Genomic DNA, 19,940 nt, shown 5'->3' with positions numbered 1-19,940 from the left:
GGAGTAGTGGGGAGGGGAGTCAGGGAGCAGCGGTACTCTAGGGGGAGTAGTGGGGAGGGGAGGCAGGGTGCAGCGGTACTCTAGGGGGAGTAGTGGGGAGGGGAGGCAGGGTGCAGCGGTACTCTAGGGGGAGTAGTGGGGAGGGGAGGCAGGGAGCAGCGGTACTCTAGGGGGAGTAGTGGGGAGGGGAGGCAGGGTGCAGCGGTACTCTAGGGGGAGTAGTGGGGAGGGGAGGCAGGGGGCAGCGGTACTCTAGGGGGAGTAGTGGGGAGGGGAGGCAGGGGGCAGCGGTACTCTAGGGGGAGTAGTGAGGAGGGGAGGGGAGGGGAGGCAGGGTGCAGCGGTACTCTAGGGGGAGTAGTGGGGAGGGGAGACAGGGAGCAGCGGTACTCTAGGGGGAGTAGTGGGGAGGGGAGGGGAGGCAGGGGGCAGCGGTACTCTAGGGGGAGTAGTGGGGAGGGGAGGCAGGGTGCAGCGGTACTCTAGGGGGAGTAGTGGGGAGGGGAGGCAGGGTGCAGCGGTACTCTAGGGGGAGTAGTGGGGAGGGGAGGCAGGGAGCAGCGGTACTCTAGGGGGAGTAGTGGGGAGGGGAGGCAGGGTGCAGCGGTACTCTAGGGGGAGTAGTGGGGAGGGGAGACAGGGTGCAGCGGTACTCTAGGGGGAGTAGTGGGGAGGGGAGGGGAGGCAGGGGGCAGCGGTACTCTAGGGGGAGTAGTGGGGAGGGGAGGCAGGGAGCAGCGGTACTCTAGGGGGAGTAGTGGGGAGGCAGGGGGCAGCGGTACTCTAGGGGGAGTAGTGGGGAGGGGAGGCAGGGAGCAGCGGTACTCTAGGGGGAGTAGTGGGGAGGGGAGGCAGGGGGCAGCGGTACTCTAGGGGGAGTAGTGGGGAGGGGAGACAGGGAGCAGCGGTACTCTAGGGGGAGTAGTGGGGAGGGGAGGGGAGGCAGGGAGCAGCGGTACTCTAGGGGGAGTAGTGGGGAGGGGAGGCAGGGTGCAGCGGTACTCTAGGGGGAGTAGTGGGGAGGGGAGGGGAGGCAGGGTGCAGCGGTACTCTAGGGGGAGTAGTGGGGAGGGGAGACAGGGGGCAGCGGTACTCTAGGGGGAGTAGTGGGGAGGGGAGGGGAGGCAGGGTGCAGCGGTACTCTAGGGGGAGTAGTGGGGAGGGGAGGCAGGGTGCAGCGGTACTCTAGGGGGAGTAGTGAGGAGGGGAGGCAGGGGGCAGCGGTACTCTAGGGGGAGTAGTGGGGAGGGGAGGCAGGGTGCAGCGGTACTCTAGGGGGAGTAGTGGGGAGGGGAGGCAGGGTGCAGCGGTACTCTAGGGGGAGTAGTGAGGAGGGGAGGCAGGGGGCAGCGGTACTCTAGGGGGAGTAGTGGGGAGGCAGGGGGCAGCGGTACTCTAGGGGGAGTAGTGGGGAGGGGAGGCAGGGTGCAGCGGTACTCTAGGGGGAGTAGTGGGGAGGGGAGGCAGGGTGCAGCGGTACTCTAGGGGGAGTAGTGAGGAGGGGAGGCAGGGAGCAGCGGTACTCTAGGGGGAGTAGTGGGGAGTGGAGGCAGGGAGCAGCGGTACTCTAGGGGGAGTAGTGGGGAGGGGAGGCAGGGTGCAGCGGTACTCTAGGGGGAGTAGAGGGGAGGGGAGGCAGGGTGCAGCGGTACTCTAGGGGGAGTAGTGGGGAGGGGAGGCAGGGTGCAGCGGTACTCTAGGGGGAGTAGTGGGGAGGGGAGACAGGGGGCAGCGGTACTCTAGGGGGAGTAGTGGGGAGGGGAGGGGAGGCAGGGAGCAGCGGTACTCTAGGGGGAGTAGTGAGGAGGGGAGGCAGGGGGCAGCGGTACTCTAGGGGGAGTAGTGGGGAGGGGAGGCAGGGTGCAGCGGTACTCTAGGGGGAGTAGTGGGGAGGGGAGGCAGGGTGCAGCGGTACTCTAGGGGGAGTAGTGGGGAGGGGAGGCAGGGTGCAGCGGTACTCTAGGGGGAGTAGTGGGGAGGGGAGGGGAGGCAGGGTGCAGCGGTACTCTAGGGGGAGTAGTGGGGAGGGGAGGGGAGGCAGGGTGCAGCGGTACTCTAGGGGGAGTAGTGGGGAGGGGAGGCAGGGTGCAGCGGTACTCTAGGGGGAGTAGTGGGGAGGGGAGGCAGGGGGCAGCGGTACTCTAGGGGGAGTAGTGGGGAGGGGAGGCAGGGTGCAGCGGTACTCTAGGGGGAGTAGTGGGGAGGGGAGGCAGGGTGCAGCGGTACTCTAGGGGGAGTAGTGGGGAGGGGAGGGGAGGCAGGGTGCAGCGGTACTCTAGGGGGAGTGGTGGGGAGGGGAGGCAGGGTGCAGCGGTACTCTAGGGGGAGTCGTTGGGAGGGGAGGCAGGGTGCAGCGGTACTCTAGGGGGAGTAGTGGGGAGGGGAGGCAGGGTGCAGCGGTACTCTAGGGGGAGTAGTGGGGAGGGGAGGCAGGGTGCAGCGGTACTCTAGGGGGAGTAGTGAGGAGGGGAGGCAGGGAGCAGCGGTACTCTAGGGGGAGTAGTGGGGAGGGGAGGGGAGGCAGGGTGCAGCGGTACTCTAGGGGGAGTAGTGGGGAGGGGAGGCAGGGAGCAGCGGTACTCTAGGGGGAGTAGTGGGGAGGGGAGGCAGGGTGCAGCGGTACTCTAGGGGGAGTAGAGGGGAGGGGAGGCAGGGTGCAGCGGTACTCTAGGGGGAGTAGTGGGGAGGGGAGGCAGGGTGCAGCGGTACTCTAGGGGGAGTAGAGGGGAGGGGAGGCAGGGAGCAGCGGTACTCTAGGGGGAGTAGTGGGGAGGGGAGGCAGGGTGCAGCGGTACTCTAGGGGGAGTAGAGGGGAGGGGAGGCAGGGTGCAGCGGTACTCTAGGGGGAGTAGTGGGGAGGGGAGGCAGGGTGCAGCGGTACTCTAGGGGGAGTAGTGGGGAGGGGAGACAGGGTGCAGCGGTACTCTAGGGGGAGTAGTGGGGAGGGGAGGCAGGGTGCAGCGGTACTCTAGGGGGAGTAGTGGGGAGGGGAGACAGGGTGCAGCGGTACTCTAGGGGGAGTAGTGGGGAGGGGAGGCAGGGTGCAGCGGTACTCTAGGGGGAGTAGTGGGGAGGGGAGGCAGGGTGCAGCGGTACTCTAGGGGGAGTAGTGGGGAGGGGAGGCAGGGTGCAGCGGTACTCTAGGGGGAGTAGTGGGGAGGGGAGGCAGGGGGCAGCGGTACTCTAGGGGGAGTAGTGGGGAGGGGAGGCAGGGAGCAGCGGTACTCTAGGGGGAGTAGTGGGGAGGGGAGGCAGGGAGCAGCGGTACTCTAGGGGGAGTAGTGAGGAGGGGAGGCAGGGTGCAGCGGTACTCTAGGGGGAGTAGTGGGGAGGGTGGCAGAGGACAGCCCAGTCTGGTGTATCAGAGATGAGGGGAGACAGAGGACAGTCCAGCCTGGTGTATCAGAGATGAGGGGAGACAGAGGACAGTCCAGTCTGATCACTGGAGGTTCTCTTGCTACAGAGATGGTCTATAGAAGTCTTTTAGTAGCTGACATTCCTAACCTCAACTGAGAGGGTCTCTGTCCCTCCGATGGCCCTGTTGGTGTCCACTCTGTCTCTCTGTGTGTGTCCTGTTCGTCGCTGTCAGGGACAAAGGGGGGTTGTTGTGGAAATTGAAGGGGGTGGGGTTAGTAGTCTTTTGGCAGCATGACCCTGCGACCCCCCATGAAATAACACAAGGTGATCTTCCTTCTGAAAGGAATGTTGTCCAGGTCCTCCACTGACACCCTCTTGTTGCCCCTGACGCTGCTCTCCTCCTGGTCGTACATGGGACACATGTAGGCTGTTCGCCTCAGGGCGTAGATGTCCACCTCGTCCTCGTCGTCCCACGGCTGGTAGGGCTGCTGGGAGGGAACGGCTGACTTGACCAGACGGGGTCTCATCATGGCCAGCTCTAGGTCACGGGGGATATGCCTCAGACCCAGGCTAGACCTCTGGACTCTGACTCCTTTAAATTACATTACATTAGGTTACATTCATTTATTAGTAATTCATTTATGAATGTTTAAAAACATTAAAATCATCTTCCTGGTTGTACATCAGCAAACAACATACATTATACAATATTGACAATATATTCATAGACAGAATGTGTCATTGCACAAAGAGAAGTGCTAACCTTTCTTTCTCTTCTTCTTGGGCTTTTCATCCCAGGCGTTGGCACTGACAAGGGACACGTTGCCCTGGCCCAGGGAGGGCAGCAGTTTGGGCCGGGGGGCCACCGGGGGTTTGGGGACCTTCTTTGGAGGAGGAGCATCCCTCTGGGCTCTCCTGGCCAGCAGGGGTCCTGTCTGGACGAAGGCCTCGGGCCTGATGATGTCCCTGGGTGGGCTGCTGCTCCCTCTGGCAGCCTCCTCTGGCTGGGCAGCTTTCGGCATGGAGAGAACAAACACATTGTTGCTGAATCTGCATGACTCTGAAAGGGCCGGCTCCTCCAGGGTCAGAGGGCAGGTAGGACGGGACTCAGGCTGGACCAGGTCCACAGTGCGGGTAGTGATGCTCACAGGACAGGTAGGACGGGACTCAAGAATAACGGGACACACAGGATTACTGGGCTTCACTTTTCTCCTAGTGGTCCGTCGAGTGTTGCTAGGCCTTCCCTCAGGTCTGGAAGGCTGAACGTCATGCTGGACCAGGCCAGTTGGTCTAACAGGAGGCCGTCTAGTAGGGCCCACAGGGTTGCTAGGCCTCCCCTCAGGTTTGGAAGGCTGTACATCATGCTGGACCAGGCCGACTGGGCTAACAGGCCGTCTAGTGGGGCCCAGAGTGTTGCTAGGCCTCCCCTCAGGTCTGGAAGGCTGAATATCATGCTGGACCAGGCCGACTGGTCTAACAGGCCGTCTAGTGGGGCCCAGAGTGTTGCTAGGCCTCCCCTCAGGTCTGGAAGGCTGAATATCATGCTGGACCAGGCCAACTGGTCTAACAGGCCGTCTAGTGGGGCCCACAGGGTTGCTAGGCCTCCCCTCAGGTTTGGAAGGCTGTACATCATGCTGGACCAGGCCAACTGGGCTAACAGGCCGTCTATTGGTGGGCCGAGGGTTGCTAGGCCTCCCCTCAGGTCTGGATGGCTGTACATCAGGTTGGACCAGGCCAACTGGGCTAACAGGCCGTCTATTGGTGGGCCGAGGGTTGCTAGGCCTCCCCTCAGGTCTGGAAGGCTGTTCATCAGGCTGGACCAGGCCAGTTGGTCTAACAGGCCGTCTAGTGGGGCGTTGAGGGTTGCTAGGCCTCCCCTCAGGTCTGGAAGGCTGTTCATCAGGCTGGACCAGGCCAGTTGGTCTAACAGGCCGTCTAGTGGGGCCCAGAGTGTTGCTAGGCCTCCCCTCAGGTCTGGAAGGCTGTTCATCAGGCTGGACCAGGCCAGTTGGTCTAACAGGCCGTCTAGTGGGGCGTCGAGGGTTGCTAGGCCTCACATCAGGTCTACTGATGCTGACAGGGATTCTAGGTATCATTGTCTCAGGCTGGTACAGGCTCTCTGGGCTGTTGGGCCGGGAATCAGGCAGAAGCTTGTAGTTCTTCAGAACCTCAGTGAAGGAGAGCGCCTTGTTGCGCCTGCGTCTGTTGGTTTTGGCAGGTAGCTGGGAGTTGCTGCTGTTAAACCAACCGGGAGACTCATGACATCCATCCTGGACAGGTACCAGGGACTGGAGGTCTCTCCTCTCTCTGTGGGCAGCTGTGGGCCTCTTGGGCCTGATTTCGTCAGGATGGGGAGCACGAGGTACAACATGCAGGGAGGGGAACGCTGAGGGCCTGAAAGAGGAGGCCATCACTGGGGCCTGGCTGACCTCTTCTCTCTCCAGCAGCACTCTGTTAGAAGGACAGAGTAGCGGAACACCGATGGACCTTGGTCCTCCAGACCCATTCAGGTTGGGCCTCCTATTCATTATTCACTGGTCTGCAGGATTCTAATCAGAATGCTCCTTCTAGTCTTGTATACTTGGAATAGGAAGTGGCTTTCAGAACAATTAAACTCTCTAAAAAAGAGAGCCACAGAAACATCTTTGTTTAGTATTTGGGGAAATTTTTAAAAATATTTTAATGTCTCATCTAATTTCATCACTTTCAGTTCTGAGTTGAAATAATTATTTGGGACAAGATATATTCATTAAAATGTAACAAGTTTGTTCAATTCATTTCTAATAGCTTAGATATAACTGGTGCTCAATAAAACTGTCTATCCCCTCATTTATCTGATAAACAGACAGACAGGTGTACTTACCGTTCACCTTGCAGTTCAATCAGCTAATGATCCTCATTTCACCAGTGGCAGCTTGGTGTTTGATCATTACGTCATCAGAGGCATTTTATATTGTGACGCAACAATGCCAAGCATCAACCTTCCTGTCATGGCTGCCCCTGTAGTTTAATATGTCAACGAAGTGTATTAATCAATCAGACAATCAAACCATCAATGAATGACTGAATTAGTGAAGCAATTTCTAATAAATCAGCTTAAGTGTACTGACATCATTTATGGACGAGACTAACAATTACGAAAACGCATCAAATCAATGATGCGTAAAAGTAGATTCGCTCCCACATAGTAAAGTTTGACAACGAACCACTTTAGTGAGTCAATAAACTATCCAACACTTTGGACGAGGTATATTTGTCCCAATACTGTAGAGAAGGTTACTTCTATATGAGGAACCTGCGACCATAAAGACTGTTTTGCCGTTTTATATAAAATAATCCAACAGCCATCTTCTGCATACGCGTCTTACTCTTTCCTGTGTTCATCTCCCTCGACTAGATATATCTATTCTGTGGGCACCACACGTTTTATATGTCATGTTTGTCTTGTAGCTGACAGTGGGGTGAAGACAGGAGCGCAGTTCAGCTGACACGAAGGCGCGGACTGGAGGAATCCGACATGGAGACCTGACGCCACTTTCGGATTGGCCTACTTTAAAATGAACATAAATATTATCGTAACATACTGGAGGTTGGGCTCAGTGTTCAAGTGTTGGATTTACACATGTTGATATAGAGAAATATAGTCTAATAGTGGATCGGCCTTCTGCAGTGTTGGTGGGGTAAATACAACTGCTGATGTGCTTTGGCCTGTATTCTTTTTGCATGTTGTTATTTTTTAAATATTTCGGGAATTCCTTCTCATTTATTAACCAATTCCTTATTCAATAATTATTTGATTTATTTAGCTTATCTTGTTTAAATGTAATACCCTATGGCCTGACCATAAGAATGAATAGAACAGACATGGAAGCTCTAACCCTGGCAAATAACTGGTACTTGTTTTTCTATTTAGGATCCCCGTTCATTTCTGCCAAGGCTGCAGCTACTCTTCCTGGGGTCCAGCAACATTAAGGCAGTTACGGTGCATTCGGGAACGTATTCATTCATATTTAATATTTTTTTAAATTATTTATTTATTATTATTTACGTAAGTATTCAGACTCTTTGCTATGAGACTCGAAATTGAACTCGGGTGCATCCTGTTTCCATCGCTCCTGAGTTAATCTGTGGAGATGGTAGAACCTTCCAGAAAGAGAACCATATTTGCAGCACTCCGACTAATAAAGGGTTTTATGGTAGAGTGGGTAGACGGAAGCCACTCCTCAATAAAATATACATTTTATTTTACCTTTATTTAACCAGGTAGGCAAGTTCTCATTTGCAATTGCGACCTGGCCAAGATAAAGCAAAGCAGTTCAACACATACAACAACACAGAGTTACACATGGAGTAAAACAAACATACAGTCAATAATACAGTATAAACAAGTCTATATACAATGTGAGCAAATGAGGTGAGATAAGGGAGGTAAAGGCAAAAAAAAGGCCATGGTGGCAAAGTAAATACAATTTAGCAAGTAAAACACTGGAATGGTAGATTTGCAGTGGAAGAATGTGCAAAGTAGAGATAGAAATAATGTGGTGCAAAGGAGCTAAATAAATTAATTAAATACAGTAAGGAAAGAGGTAGTTGTTTGGGCTAAATTATAGGTGGGCTATGTACAGGTGCAGTAATCTGTGAGCTGCTCTGACAGTTGGTGCTTAAAGCTAGTGAGGGAGATAAGTGTTTCCAGTTTCAGAGATTTTTGTAGTTCGTTCCAGTCATTGGCAGCAGAGAACTGGAAGGAGAGGCGGCCAAAGAAAGAATTGGTTTTGGGGGTGACCAGAGAGATATACCTGCTGGAGCGCGTGCTACAGGTGGGTGACACTATGGTGACCAGTGAGCTGAGATAAGGGGGGACTTTACCTAGCAGGGTCTTGTAGATGACATGGAGCCAGTGGGTTTGGCGACGAGTATGAAGCGAGGGCCAGCCAACGAGAGCGTACAGGTCGCAATGGTGGGTAGTATATGGGGCTTTGGTGACAAAACGGATTGCACTGTGATAGACTGCATCCAATTTGTTGAGTAGGGTATTGGAGACTATTTTGTAAATGACATCGCCGAAGTTGAGGATTGGTAGGATGGTCAGTTTTACAAGGGTATGTTTGGCAGCATGAGTCAAGGATGCTTTGTTGCGAAATAGGAAGCCAATTATAGATTTAACTTTGGATTGGAGATGTTTGATGTGGGTCTGGAAGGAGAGTTTACAGTCTAACCAGACACCTAGGTATTTGTAGTTGTCCACGTATTCTAAGTCAGAGCCGTCCAGAGTAGTGATGTTGGACAGGCGGGCAGGTGCAGGCAGCGATCGGTTGAAGAGCATGCATTTAGTTTTACTTGTATTTAAGAGCAATTGGAGGCCACGGAAGGAGAGTTGTATGGCATTGAAGCTTGCCTGGAGGGTTGTTAACACAGTGTCCAAAGAAGGGACAGAAGTATACAGAATGATGTCGTCTGCGTAGAGGTGGATCAGAGACTCACCAGCAGCAAGAGCGACATCATTGATGTATACAGAGAAGAGAGTCGGTCCAAGAATTGAACCCTGTGGCACCCCCATAGAGACTCTAATAGAGACACATGACATACCGCTTGGAGTTTGCCAAAAGGCACCTAAAGACTCTCAGACCATGAGAAACAAGATTCTCTGGTCTGATGAAACCAAGATTGAACATGATGGTGGCAACATCATGCTGTTGGGATGTTTTTCAGGGGCAGGGCCTGTGAGACTAGTTAGAATCGAGGGAAAGATGAACAGAGCAAAGTACAGAAAGATCCTTGATGAAAACCTGCTCCAGATCGCTCAGGACCTCAGACTGGGGCGAAGGAACACCTTCCAACAGGACAATGAACCTAATCACACAGCCAAAACAAAGCAGGAGTGGCTTCGGGACTTGTCTCTGAATGTCCTTGTGTCCTTTGCCTTGATGACAGCTTTGCACACTCTTTAAAAAACTTTTTTTTTTAAGCGGGACGATCAGCTTATTATTGTGGAGAGATTGTTGCTTCCATCAATGTAATTGTCTGCATCATTTCCAATCCCCCATATATTTTGGGGGTAAATATATATATATATATAAACATACACATATTCATACCTATATAGATATACATACTTTTTTATTATATACCTTTATTATTCTCCCCAAACCCTACCACCCTTCCCCCAATTGGTGTAAACTAATAAACAATAACACTTAGGCTTCTACCTTCAGTTTATACATCTTACACACATTTTACAGACACAATCTATTTTACAATAGTTATATTTAGTTTGTTTTTAGTTCTTCCTCTATTTCTGATGTCCATCCTGTTTGATTTCTATTTGTAACTGTGCTATTTCACAACATTTCTGAACCTTTATACATTTTACAGACCCGTATGTTTTACATTGGTTATCTTGTTATTAGTCCCACCCTTCAGCTCCATCCAACCCCTCCCATCGATCTCTCAACACCATCCATTTTGGATTTCTATTTGCCATATATTTTTCACCTGTGCTCCTTTCTATTCTCATAGCTTCTACAGATTGTAAATTAAAAAATGTTGCTAAAATAATAATTATATTATTGATTGATTGACTATGGCTTTTCAAATCACCCAGTATTGCTATCTGCAGCGTTAGTTTCAATTCTTCAGCCATTCCTGGACCTGTGACCAAAAACGAGCTACATATAGACAATACCAAAATAAATGACCTAATGACTCTGCCTCCTCACAGTAAAATCTGCAAAGCTGGGAAGACTGTATCCCACCATATATATATATATATAACATTCGACTGGTTGCAATAATTTTGTATAGTAATTTAAATAGAAAAATTCTAAGTTTTGAATCCGCGGTTGTTTTGCGTATCAATTCATAAACCATGTGCCATGGAATGGGTTCATCGAAAATCTCTTCCCAACTATTTTGCCATTTTATATGGCACAGCTGTCAGTTTTTTGGTCCTTCAATTAAATTGGTAAATGTTTTTATTTATCACACTTTTCTTTAACCATTTACGTTATTTAATACAGGTCCGACATACAAGTTCCTTACTTTTTCACCTTCTACTTGCCTCTTCCATTTTTGTAGTAATGCTGCAATTAGTTGGTTGTAATTTTGGGTAGAGCATACATTTCCATATGTCTGTGTTAGATGCATGTGTGACAACTCCACCAGTCCTATTTATGATATCATTCACTGAAATTATACCTTTTTTTAAACATTTTTTCGTTTTTTAAAATATTTTTTTAACAATTAGTATTTAAGTTGAACCACTATTTGTTGTATTATTTGTTCTGTCTTTTTAGGTGGATTAAACTGAAATTACAACCTATTTTCTAAGGCTTGTTTAAAAAAGAACGAATTTATGGAGATTATTTCCTTTTCAAACAACCGAAAGTGAGCAGGTGTAATCTGAATAAAGGGGAAAAGGCCATTCTTGAACATAGGATGAGACATTCCTACCAATTTACTAGAGAACCAGTTTGGATTTAAGTATAACTTTTGTATGACTGATGACTTTAGTGAGAGGTCTAATGTTTTAATATTGTAATGACCTGACTAGATCATTAAGGAACAATTGTCTAGACAGAGGGTTGAGTTTACGAATGTACGGTTTATTAACCCAACTTCACACAGGCTACTGTTTGGCCGCAGCCCACGACAAATAAATGAAGGATACCTTATAAACCAACCGTGACCTTCTCTTGTGAAAGCCAGACATAAGAGAGAGAACAACGTCTAAACCTGGTCTTATCTTCCAATGCTCCCTGCCCAACCCCCCTCCACGCCTCTCCACCAACCACCAGGAAGCCCGGCATCAGAACGTTCCAGGCATTCCCGTGATTGGCAGATAGCAGGTTGATTGGCATGTCGAAGCCCGCGAACACAACCAACTAATAGCCTGACACATAACACACTGTGTGTGGGTCGTTACAATATTTAATATTTTCTGTCCTCCGAATTCATAATCGTTATACTCTGTAAAAAATTAACCACCGGCATAGTAAATATTGCAAAAGAAAATCAAGTGATTCTTTTACTAAAAATAATAGGTTTCTGCTTTTGAACACATTTTCGATTATAGTCCTTAATTTATATGTGTTGAAAAATAATCCAAGGTAATATGCTGCTAAATTTTAAACGAATATTTCTAAATAACAACCAACAACTTAAAAATATGATGTTGAAATGATCATTATTGTGTTGGACTGACATGCCAGATCTAGTTATGAACGTCAGTTGTGCTTGGAACGTTTCAACAGACGTCGTCTTGATCTTTCTCCTCTGGAAAGGCCATGTGGCAGGTAACGACCAAACTATCACTTGGAATGTAGTTTGGATTTATTTACACATATTTTCAACGAAATGTCAAAAAATATTCGTTAAATAATATTCTTCAAGTACGAAAAGCCTTTAGCTAGTTATATTGTCAGAGTAAGTTATATATTTGCACGTTGATAAACTAGCTAGTTAACTTCCATGATGTCTGTATAGTTAGCTAGTGGTGGGCATGCTACTAGCTAGTTGACTTCCATGATGTCTGTATAGTTAACTAGTGGTGGGCATGCTACTAACAAGTTGACTTCCATGATGTCTGTATAGTTAGCTACTGGTGGGCATGCTACTAACTAGTTAACTTCCATGATGTCTGTATAGTTAGCTACTGGTGGGCATGCTACTAGCTAGTTGACTTCCATGATGTCTGTATAGTTAACTAGTGGTGGGCATGCTACTAGCTAGTAAGTTAGCAGTGCATTTACTTGCCTCAGTGCTGTTTATAACTTTTGTCATTTTTGTGTATGTTTTATATGAACCGAAATAGTTATGTAACATATTAGCTACCTAGCTTACAAAAAATGCATCAGTCAACAACATTACAGTAGAGCTGAACACATGTGCCCCTGCAAGGTAATGTTTGCCTGCTAGGCAAGCTAATGTAAACTCACCCCATTCCGTACAAACTTGCGCAACCGCGACATTCAAACGAGGCTAGAAAGAAAACTAAGTCAAAACCTGACTAGGTTTCTATTCAAGCGTTGATCAACATCGTAATGGCTCTCTAGTATTGGAGAAAAGTTGAAAAAAATGGACCCTCTGTTACATCTTGATCTGTCATGTCATAACGTACAGCATGCATAAATCAACAATTTCTGTCTTACCATCTCTCTCCACCAGGTGTAGCACTTCTATCATCCTCTAAAAACAAGAAATGGACAGTAGGGGGGATACCTAGTCATTTTTTTCCGTCATCATTGCATGCGATCATCATTCTCAAAGCCGCTGTTTACTTCTAAGATCACTTTAGCACCGCCCTAAAAATCCAATTAAAACTCGACACAAACCTTCAAATAGGTATGTAATGACACATTATATAAACTCTTTATAGTGTTTTATTTACATTTTAGAGGCGATAAGGTAATAAGTTGGACAGATCGAGTGAAAAAAGCAATTTTCCCACACATATCACATATCCTCTCCTTCTCACGCATTAGTTTCGCTTCCCCACCCGCCATTTTTAAAAAGACCCGACGGGGCTCATTGCCTGCTTGAATTATGCAGAAACGGGCAGTGTTTAGGTCATGTCATTTATTCTGTTGGAAAGGGGAGAAATTGTGCTTTACAATGGTATTGACATTACAGTCGATCTGGAAGTATTACGTTTTTGGGGCGCTAAAATAAGGGCAATTGTACGGACCAAGGCGATGTACGAGTTTACGTGAGTTTACGTTAGCTATCTAAAGCTGAAGTCCTTTGAGTGTTATTTTCCTGACATTGTCATAGGTTTTAATACAACTTCTCTTCTTTAGGTATAGGTGTTCAGACGTTCCTGAGTACTGGACAGACCATATTTTCCAGAATACATTGACAAGGTAAGTCAATATATTGAAATGTCTGTGTGTTTTCATTGTAACTCACATAAGGGCTTGTAGGGCCCCATGATTTCCCCAATGAGGAAAACTCAGACGGAATCCAGAAATTGAAACAGAACACAGGATATTTTTATTACAGAAACCCAACATTAGTGTGAATAATTGGTATTAGAGATATATATAAATATATATTTTTCACCTTTATTTAACCAGGTAGGCTAGTTGAGAACAAGTTCTCATTTTTCAACTGCTACCTGGCCAAGATAAAGCAAAGCAGTTCGACACATACAACAACACAGAGTTACACATGGAATAAACACAGTCAATATTACAGTAGAAAAGGAAAACAAATTATATATACAGTGAGTGTAAATGAGGTAAGATAAGGGAGATAAGGCAGTAAATAGGCCATGGTGGCGAAGTAATTACAATAGGGCAATTAAACACTGGACTGGTAGATGTGCAGAAGATGAATGTGCAAGTAGAGGTACTGGGGTGCAAAGAAGCAAGATGAATACAGTATGGGGAGGAGGTAGATGGATGGGCTGTTTACAGATTTGTTATGTACAGGTGCAGTGATCTGTGAGCTGCTCTGACAGTTGGTGCTTAAAGCTAGTGAGGGAGATATGAGTCTTTAGCTTCAGTGATTTTTGTAGTTCGTTCCAGTCATTGACTGCAGAGACCTGGAAGGAAAGGATGAATTGGCTTTGGGGGTGACCAGAGAGATATACCTGCTGGAGCGCGTGCTACAGGTGGGTGCTGCTATGGTGACCAGTGAGCTGAGATAAGGTGGGGCTTGACCTAGCAGAGACTTGTAGATGACCTGGAGCCAGTGGGTTTGGCGACGAGAGTGAAGCGAGGGCCAGCCAACGAGAGCATACAGGTCGCAGTGGTGGGTAGGGTGGGGCTCTGGTGACAAAACGGATGGCACTGTGATAGACCGCCTCCAATTTGTTGAGTAGAGGGTTGGAGGCTATTTTATAAATGACATCGCCGAAGTCGAGGATCGGTTGGATGGTCAGTTTTACGAGGGTATGTTTGGCAGCATGAGTGAAGGATGCTTTGTTGCGAACTAGGAAGCCGATTCTAGATTTAATTTTGGATTGGAGATGCTTAATGTGAGTCTGGAAGGAGAGTTTACAGTCTAACCAGACACCTAGGTATTTGTAGTTATCCACATATTCTAAGTCAGAGCCGTCCAGAGTAGTGATGCTGGAGGGTTATTTTATAAACTGTATTTTTAAATCAACCAAATGGATTGAACACGTTATTAACCCACTGTTCCTGACTTGCCTAGTTAAATGAAGGATAAACAACAAAACAAACTATTATAGTTTTCACAATTATTTCATGTGATGGGAGGACCAAGAAGAAGAAAGGTTAGCACTTCTCCTTGTGTAATAACACGTTTTCATTATACCACTGGCTGTAACTGTGTGATAACGATTGATTTCAGGAAAACGCCAAGGAGTGTGGAGATGCATCGCAGATCTACCTGTCTGTTTCTCTCTTCTTCACCTGTCTCACTGCCTCCTTCACCTGTCTCAAGGCCTCCACGCTGGTCTTCCGATGACAGACAGACAGCTGGCTACCTAGCCTAAACCCCGCCCCTGAATCGGAATCTCCCTGCCATGCCTGCTGCTGTTTGCGTTAACTTAAGTCATATTGATTGATAAAGATATGATATTGATCATTTTGGCTGTTGGACTGAGAAGAATAAGCTGTTGACTGACTCCATGTTTGATGACTTTACAATCACAGAGAGCTGTTGACTGACTCCATGTCTGATGACTTTACAATCACAGAGAGCTGTTGACTGACTCCATGTTTGATGACTTTACAATCACAGAGAGCTGTTGACTGACTCCATGTTTGATGACTTTACAATCACAGAGAGCTGTTGACTGACTCCATGTTTGATGACTACAATCACAGAGAGCTGTTGACTGACTCCATGTTTGATGACTACAATCACAGAGAGCTGTTGACTGACTCCATGTTTGATGACTACAATCACAGAGAGCTGTTGACTGACTCCATGTTTGATGACTACAATCACAGAGAGCTGTTGACTGACTCCATGTTTGATGACTACAATCACAGAGAGCTGTTGACTTCAGATGTCTGATGTCTTTCAACCACCAAAGTTGTTCTTCTTTGGACAACCGTTCTAAAACCATGAAAGGGCTTTTTGGTTTCTTCTTCTTCAGTGTCTGATAAGAGAACATTGGTTGAAGGAACAACGTTACAATGTGATGGACTACTAGGTGGAACAGCCATTCTGTTAGAAGGAACAACGTTACAATGTGATGGACTACTAGGTGGAACAGTCATTCTGTTAGAAGGAACAACGTTACAATGTGATGGACTACTAGGTGGAACAGTCATTCTGTTAGAAGGAACAACGTTACAATGTGATGGACTACTAGGTGGAACAGCCATTCTGTTAGAAGGAACAACGTTACAATGTGATGGACTACTAGGTGGAACAGCCATTCTGTTAGAAGGAACAACGTTTCAATGTGATGGACTACTAGGTGGAACAGTCATTCTGTTAGAAGGAACAACGTTACAATGTGATGGACTACTAGGTGGAACAGTCATTCTGTTAGAAGGAACAACGTTACAATGTGATGGACTACTAGGTGGAACAGTCATTCTGTTAGAAGGAACAACGTTACAATGTGATGGACTACTAGGTGGAACAGCCATTCTGTTAGAAGGAACAACGTTACAATGTGATGGACTACTAGGTGGAACAGCCATTCTGTTAGAAGGAACAACGTTACAATGTGATGACTACTAGGTGGAACAACGTTACAATGTGATGGACTACTAGGTGGAACAGTCATTCTGTTAGAAGGAACAACGTTACAATGTGATGGACTACTAGGTGGAACAGTCATTCTGTTAGAAGGAACAACGTTACAATGTGATGGACTACTAGGTGGAACAGCCATTCTGTTAGAAGGAACAACGTTACAATGTGATGGACTACTAGGTGGAACAGCCATTCTGTTAGAAGGAACAACGTTACAATGTGATGGACTACTAGGTGGAACAGCCATTCTGTTAGAAGGAACAACGTTACAATGTGATGACTACTAGGTGGAACAACGTTACAATTTGATGGACTACTAGGTGGAACAACCATTCTGTTATTTTATTTATTTATTCCACCTTTATTTAACCAGGTAGGCTAGTTGAGAACACCTTTATTTAACCAGGTAGGCAAGTTGAGAACACCTTTATTTAACCAGGTAGGCAAGTTGAGAACAAGTTCTCATTTACAATTGCGACCTGGCCAAGATAAAGCAAAGCAGTTCGACACATACAACAACACAGAGTTACACATGGAGTAAAACAAACATACAGTCAATAATACAGTATAAACAAGTCTATATACGATGTGAGCAAATGAGGTGAGATAAGGGAGGTAAAGGCAAAAAAGGCCATGGTGGCAAGGTAAATACAATATAGTAAGTAAAACACTGGAATGGTAGATTTGCAATGGAAGAATGTGCAAAGTAGAAATAAAATTAATGAGGTGCAAAGGAGCAAAATAAATAAATTAAATACAGTAGGGAAAGAGGTAGTTGTTTGGGCTAAATTATAGGTGGGCTATGTACAGGTGCAGTAATCTGTGAGCTGCTCTGACAGTTGGTGCTTAAAGCTAGTGAGGGAGAAGTGTTTCCAGTTTCAGAGATTTTTGTAGTTCGTTCCAGTCATTGGCAGCAGAGAACTGGAAGGAGAGGCGGCCAAAGAAAGAATTGTTTTGGGGGTGACTAGAGAGATATACCTGCTAGAGCGTGTGCTACAGGTGGGAGATGCTATGGTGACCAGCGAGCTGAGATAAGGGGGGACTTTACCTAGCAGGGTCTTGTAGATGACATGGAGCCAGTGGGTTTGGCGACGAGTATGAAGCGAGGGCCAGCCAACGATAGCGTACAGGTCGCAATGGTGGGTAGTATATGGGGCTTTGGTGACAAAACGGATTGCACTGTGATAGACTGCATCCAATTTGTTGAGTAGGGTATTGGAGGCTATTTTGTAAATGACATCGCCGAAGTTGAGGATTGGTAGGATGGTCAGTTTTACAAGGGTATGTTTGGCAGCATGAGTGAAGGATGCTTTGTTGCGAAATAGGAAGCCAATTCTAGATTTAACTTTGGGTTGGAGATGTTTGATATGGAAGGAGAGTTTACAGTCTAACCAGACACCTAAGTATTTGTAGTTGTCCACGTATTCTAAGTCAGAGCCGTCCAGAGTAGTGATGTTGGACAGGCGCGCAGGTGCAGGTAGCGATCGGTTGAAGAGTATGCATTTAGTTTTACTTGTATTTAACAGCAATTGGAGGCCACGGAAGGAGAGTTGTATGGCATTGAAGCTTGCCTGGAGGGTTGCTAACACAGTGTCCAAAGAAGGGCCAGAAGTATACAGAATGGTGTCGTCTGCGTAGAGGTGGATCAAGAGACTCACCAGCAGCAAGAGCGACCTCATTGATGTATACAGAGAGAGTCGGTCCAAGAATTGAACCCTGTGGCACCCCCATAGAGACTGCCAGAGGTCCGGACAGCAAACCCTCCGATTTGACACACTGAACTCTATCAGAGAAGTAGTTGGTGAACCAGGCGAGGCAATCATTTGAGAAACCAAGGCTGTCGAGTCTGCCGATGAGGATGTGGTGATTGACAGAGTCGAAAGCCTTGGCCAGATCAATGAATACGGCTGCACAGTAATGTTTCTTATCGATGGCGGTTAAGATATCGTTTAGGACCTTGAGCGTGGCTGAGGTGCATCCATGACCAGCTCTGAAACCAGATTGCATAGCAGAGAAGGTATGGTGAGATTTGAAATGGTCGGTAATCTGTTTGTTGACTTGGCTTTCGAAGACCTTAGAAAGGCATGGTAGGATAGATATAGGTCTGTAGCAGTTTGGGTCAAGAGTGTCCCCCCCTTTGAAGAGGGGGATGACCGCAGCTGCTTTCCAATCTTTGGGAATCTCAGACGACACGAGAGGTTGAACAGGCTAGTAATAGGGGTGGCAACAATTTCGGCAGATAATTTTAGAAAGAAAGGGTCCAGATTGTCTAGCCCGGCTGATTTGTAGGGGTCCAGATTTTGCAGCTCTTTCAGAACATCAGCTGAATGGATTTGGGAGAAGGAGAAATGGGGAAGGCTTGGGCGAGTTGCTGTGGGGGGTGCAGTGCTGTTGACCGGGGTAGGAGTAGCCAGGTGGAAAGTATGGCCAGCCGTAGAAAAATGCTTATTGAAATTCTCAATTATGGTGGATTTATCAGTGGTGACAGTGTTTCCTATCTTCAGTTTAGTGGGCAGCTGGGAGGAGGTGGTGTTATTCTCCATGGACTTTACAGTGTCCCAGAACTTTTTTGAGTTAGTGTTGCAGGAAGGAATGTGATGGACTACTAGGTGAAACAGCCATTCTGTTAGAAGGAACAACGTTACAATGTGATGGACATCATAGAGATCTTGTAGTTTATTTAGATCAGGGTTGGGGTCAATTTCTTTACATTTCAGGAAGTAAACTGAAAGTCCAATTCCAATTTTCCTCAATGCCACTATGAGAAAAAGACAGTTTACTTCCTGAATTGACTGTATTGACATTGAACTGACCCCAACACTGATCTAGAGATAAGAGACTGTAGTACTTGAGGGGGAGTAGTGGGGAGGGGAGGCAGGGTGCAGGGGTCCTCTTGGGTGAGGAGTGGTGAGATGAGGGGAGACAGAGGACAGTCCAGTCTGGTGTAGCAGAGATGAGCGGAGACAGAGGACAGTCCAGTCTGATCACTGGAGGTTCTCTTGCTACAGAGATGGTCTATATAAGCCTTTTAGTAGCTGACATTCCTAACCTCAACTGAGAGGGTCTCTGTCCTTCTGATGGCCCTGTTGGTGTCCACTTTGTCTCTCTGTGTGTGTCTTGTTCTTCGCTGTCAGGGACAAAGGGGGGTTGTTGTGGAAATTGAAGGGGGGTGGAGTTAGTAGTCTTTTGGCAGCATGACCCAGGTCCTCCACTGCCACCCTCTTGTTGCCCCTGACGCTGCTCTCCTCCTGGTCGTACATGGGGCACATGTAGGCTGTTCGCCTCAGGGCGTAGATGTCCACCTCGTCTTCGTCGTCCCAAGGCTGGTAGGGCTTCTGGGAGGGAACAGCTGACTTGACCAGACGGGGTCTCATCATGGCCAGCTCTAGGTCACGGGGGATATGCCTCAGACTCAGGCTAGACCTCTGGACTCTGACTCCTTTAAATTACATTAGGTTACATTCATTTATTAGTAATTCATTTATGAATGTTTAAAAACATTAAAATCACCTTCCTGGTCGTACATCAGCAAACAACATACATTATACAATATTGACAATATATTCATAGACAGAATGTGTCATTGCACAAAGAGAAGTGCTGACCTTTCTTTCTCTTCTTCTTGGTCCTTTCATCCCAGGCGTTGGCACTGACAAGGGACACGTTGCCCTGGCCCAGGGAGGGTAGTAGTTTGGGCCGGGGGGCCACCGGGGGTTTGGGGACCTTCTTTGGAGGAGGAGCATCCCTCTGGGCTCTCCTGGCCAGCAGGGGTCCTGTCTGGATGAAGGCCTCAGGCCTGATGATGTCCCTGGGTGGGCTGCTGCTCCCTCTGGCAGCCTCCTCTGGCTGGGCAGCTTTCGGCATGGAGAGAACAAACACATTGTTGCTGAAGCTGCATGACTCTG

Source organism: Oncorhynchus mykiss, unplaced genomic scaffold (genome assembly GCF_057628025.1).
Source record: "Oncorhynchus mykiss isolate SJ-2025 unplaced genomic scaffold, ASM5762802v1 scaffold96, whole genome shotgun sequence".
Lineage (NCBI taxonomy): Eukaryota > Metazoa > Chordata > Actinopteri > Salmoniformes > Salmonidae > Oncorhynchus > Oncorhynchus mykiss.
This window is presented reverse-complemented; position numbering follows the sequence as displayed.